Below are 4,848 nucleotides of genomic sequence, written 5' to 3' on the forward strand. Positions count from 1 at the left end.
ATTAAAGATTATTTTACTTACACCGTAGATGGTCGCGGTGCAGGCAGGAAAAACTTCCAGGAAAAATTTCGCTTACGTTGTAGTTACAAAACTCGCTCGAACTTGGAAAGAGCTCTGGATACACTCACACGAAGTTTGCTAGGCTCCGTGGAACTTGCACGCAGGGAAGGGGTACGTCGAGGGATCAGGCGGCGACAGCGAGAGGCCAAAGGTTGATCAGACCCCTATAGCCTTCTTGAGGTATACGCTGGGTTCGATAGGCTCCGCAGCGCTTAGAGTTCTTCACAAGATGTGAAGTCCTCCTCCTCCAGATGGTTGTGGAGTCCTCCAACTTGGGCGGAAACCGCTCGAGTCTTCTATACAGCTAGCAAGCCAATCGCTAGCCGCCACGTGGAAATAATTTAGAAACAGCCAATAGTGGGACACAAATTTGCATGCGGGTGGCGGGAACTCCTTTGCACCATGCATTTCTCTTTGCAACTGAGAAATGCACCCTGCAAAGAAAGCTCCTAGTGGCAGGAAATAATTTAGCAGTGCCGAAGCGCACACAAACAAAATCACACCCTTGGGTTGTGACAGTCCCAAGTGATCAGTTGTTGTCTTTTCAGTCTAAGGGAGGCTAATATTTTACCTGGTGGTCCTAGGTCCATGATCCCTTAATGTAACAAATAGGCCTGTGTCCAGGCAGTGGGCAATGGCCGCTGGCTTCTTGCACTCTTTCAAGGGCTAGTGGGCACTGCTCAGTGTACTCAGCTCTGTGTTCTTCCCTTGGTGCACTCGTTTTGAACCTTTGATCTTCACCCCCCATCCCTGTTTTCTTCTTTAGTTGCTCTCTGGGAGCTTCTAGCTTTCCCTGAAATGTACTTTTCCCTTCATGTGTACTTAGTGCTTCCCACCCCCCCAGCACTATTAAGGGGGCTTTCGGCTTTACTTGTTGGGTGTGCCCGCCTGGCCTCGAACAGCCTGTCCCAGGCAGCTTTGGTCCGTGTCCGCCTTGTTACCCCGGGTGGCCCTTCGAATAGATGTTCGCTCCTGACGTGGTACTCCCCAATCTCACCTGCCACGACTTTGAATCTTAATACAGTGGGGGGTGGTACCACTCAGATTCCCTCCAGGGTGAGATGTCTTTCTGGCGGTCTTCTGCAAGGCTCCACCTCCCCTCTACCTCGCCCTTATACCCAGCTGTGGCGGGTCACTGCTGTTCTTGTGGCCAGCTCCCGAATGCCGGGCCCTGGTTCCTCCCTGGTTATCGTGCCCGCTGACTTTCCTTAATGCTAACCCCGATCCTGAGGCTCACACACCAATCGGGCCCTCCCTATGCCCTGATACTCAACGCCTCCAAAAAGTGGGAAATGCAAACTGGATCACAAAAAAAAAAACTCAGAAGAAAAGAGCCTTCCTGACACACCCTGAGGGACCCCTCCGTACCCCCATCTGGCCCCGAAGGCCAAATCACACACAACCCGCTTCCCTAGACTTTTATGGGGCGATCCTAGGCTCTACACATGGTCATGGGATTCTGTGGCCTTCCACAGACTTCCTCTCCCTTGCCGCTCTGGCTCCTATATCTTCGGGCCCCCTGAAGACCTCCGGTGAACCCGAGTCCACCAGTTACCCGTGGTATCAACGATACGCCCCCATGGTCTGTGCTCCGCAGCGTTTTGTGCTGCCCTGGCCTCACGTCTTCCACTAGGCGCGTCTCTCTGGCTGCCCCAGGGCCCTCCACCGTCCCACCTGGTCAGGTGCTGGGTAGTGGCTCAGCACCTCCCCCTCCTCCACGGTGGCCACTGGAATCAGAGTCCCTCTGGGCTCTCCCATCCTGTCCTTCTAGTCTTTGAACAGGAGCCCCTGCCCCTCATTCGGTGTTGTCTTCACCGCAGCTGGCAGCCTCTGGCTCACAGCGAGCTCAGCCGGATCCTCCTCCGCTGGAGAATACCACTTCCAGCTCCGTTCACTCCGTTAGGAGTTTGAGGGAGACCCCTCCTGCTGGGGCTTCTCCCAGCATCCGTCCCCCCACCTCTTTGCTGGAGGCCCGCTTTATTTCCGCCAACCGGTGATTGTTGTTGACGTCACCAGCCAGCCGCAGCTGTATGAAGGCGCGGCTGATGATTCGCGCGGGCTTCTCCCGGTGTTCCGGCTTCGCCGCGGGTCCTGCTGCAGGTGAGTGTTCCCTTTTACTTTTGCTTTTTCCTCCCGGTTCTTCCCCAGATTCCTGTTCCCGGGGTTCCCCCCTTGCCCTTTGGGGTCCTCCCTTTTGTTTCTCCCTACGACAGTGGGCATTGGCTCACATTCCCAATGCACATCAAATAGGCCTGTGTCCAGGTAGAGTTTCACTGATCAGTGTCTACAGCAGGGGTGGGCAATTATTTTGGGCGGAGGGCTGCTTACTGAGTTTTAGCAAGGCATCAAGGGCTGCATGACAGGCAGGCTGGGGCAGATAAATATTAATTTTCTAAATTTTTTAGGGGCCCCACGGGCTGGATAGAATGGCCTGGCGGGCCACATCTGGCCCATGGGCTGCATTTTGCCCACCCCTGGTCTACAGGCTTCCTCAAATCATTTGGGGACCAGGGGGTGCTGGCTGGTGTTCTCTGTTCCGTGTCCCCTTCTAGTTCCCTTGTTATTAACCTGTGATCTTCATTCCTGGTCCTATTTTTTTGACTTGTTCCAAGAAATCCTTTTGTTGCTTTCTCAGGGACTTCACTTTTTAAGGGGGTCTTATAATTTTTTTGTGGTGAGCCTAGGTCTATGTTCCCTGACCATAACAAATGGACATGTGTCTAGCCAGTTTCACTGGTTGGTGTCTACAGCCTCCCTTAACTCATTTGGGGGGCAGTGGCCTGTGTGCTCTGCTCGGTGTCCCCTTGTTATTAACCTATGGCCTCATTCCCCTTCTGTTTTCTCTTTATTTATTCCCCAGAGTTAGTTGATGTGTCCCCAGTGGCCTCCCTTATTAAAAGGGGCTTATAGTATTCTGTGATGGACCTAAGCCCATGGTCTTTCAGCACATTAAACAGGCCTGCGTCTGGGCAGAGTCTCACTGGTCAGTGTCCACAGGCTCCCTTGACTCCTTTGTTATTTACCTGTGACCTCACTTCCTTCCCTATTTTCTTATGACTTGTCTCAAGGAAACAGTGGATGTGCCTGTAGTGGACTCCCTTCTTAAGGGGGGTGTAACTGGGGGGTGGTCCCCCTCTATTAACCTGACCCAGGAACCAACTTCCTCACAAAAGGTAGGCAGCACTTTGGTCCCATTTCCAGGCTCTTTCTTTTTACATGGGAAAAGCTTGTCCACATGGTAAACAAGGCAAGTGAGAACATAAACAGAAGTACAAATAACAGACACAAGTAAAACCACAGGTCTTTCCTCCAACCTAGAGAAAGAGGCCACCTAGACTTCTGCTTTTCTCTCAGGACACCAGCCTCCTCTATCCCTCTTCCTCTCCCTCAGTTACCCTCCCTTGGGAGCTTGTAACTTTCCCTGAGGCCAGCCAGTCATCCCTAGCAGCTGACCCAGGGCTCCTAGGGAGGCAGGCTATCACCTCCTAACCCCCAGTGTCTAGCTGTCTTGGTGTGCCTTGCTTTCCCCCTTAGGGTTGTTGGTTGTAGCCATGTTGGTCTAAGGGCATAGATAGACAAGGTTCTTTGGGTAGATGTGATATCTTTTATTAGACCAAATAGCTGGAAAAATTGTTCTTTGCAAGCTTTCAGGCACAAATGCCCTTCTTCTGGCATAGGGAAAGTCTTGCTTCCCCCTTGGCACAGCAAGAAGGCCCACGTCAAGCAGAGGCAAGAAGGAAGCCTGCCCTGAGTCTGACCAGGGCACAGCCCCCAGTGGGGAAGGGGTCACAGTCTGCACTCCTCTCTCCCCTGCTTCAGAGCGACTCATGCCTAGGGACACATCTGGGTTTTACTGGACATGTCCTCTTTTTTGGGTCCTCCCATTTCCATCTGGGCAGTTTTTTAAAATATCAAGAAATGTCCGGGATTGTGCTCTGCCTCTGCTCAGCATCAAAGTTTTTCCCCCGGCACTTCCTGTCTTGCTTCAGCAGGGAGCTGCTTGGGCCTGGGGGGAGTCAGGGGGAGAGGGATTGCAGGCTGGGGCATCATGCACCTGTCACTGCCCTGGCAGCTGCAGGCAGGTAAGTCTGAGGTGGGGTGGGGGTCAGAGGTTGTGCGTGTGTGTGGGTGTGTGTGTGGGGGGGGTGATGCCAGGGCTGCAGCAGGGCAGGGAGGTGCCTGCCCCTCCAGTGAAGCAACGGGTGGGGGGGGGAATTCTTCAGAGGGGCAGCAGGGAGCTGTATAGGTGGCAGGGCTGGAAGTGAGGAGCACTGGCAGGGCTGGGGGGGTGCTATGGCATGGGAGTGAGGGGCACCAGGGGGGCAAGGGACTGTGGGTTGGGAGCATGGTGCACAGACCCATGGGGGCCTAGGAGGCTGCGTGTTGGGAGTGAGGGGTTTCAGGGAGGGGATTGCTGTGGGTTGGGAGTGAGAGGCAACAGCAGGGCTGGGGGGCGGTGGTCTGTGGCTTGGGAGTGAGGGGCACCAAGGGGGTCCTCCCATCATATTAGTGGCTCCGCATCCTCTTCTTTGAAACTGGAGGTATGGTAGCCCTACTCACGCCTCTTTTCTCCAACACCACTGTGAATGTGGCTGAATTGCCAAGGACGTGGCTGGGCCCTTGCTGCAAGGTCCGTCCCCGTCTGGGGGAGCACCCCACTTCAGGCGGGCGAGGGAAGCCATTTCCCCTCCCCCGTGGACCAGCACGCGTGCAATCCCCGGAAACTACAACTCCCGGCATGTCGCGCGGCGGCCCCCGAGCGGGAGCGGAAGGAGAGAGGGATGCCGG

This window comes from Alligator sinensis, unplaced genomic scaffold (genome assembly GCF_000455745.1).
Source record: "Alligator sinensis unplaced genomic scaffold, ASM45574v1 scaffold284_1, whole genome shotgun sequence".
In the NCBI taxonomy this organism is placed as follows: Eukaryota; Metazoa; Chordata; order Crocodylia; family Alligatoridae; genus Alligator; species Alligator sinensis.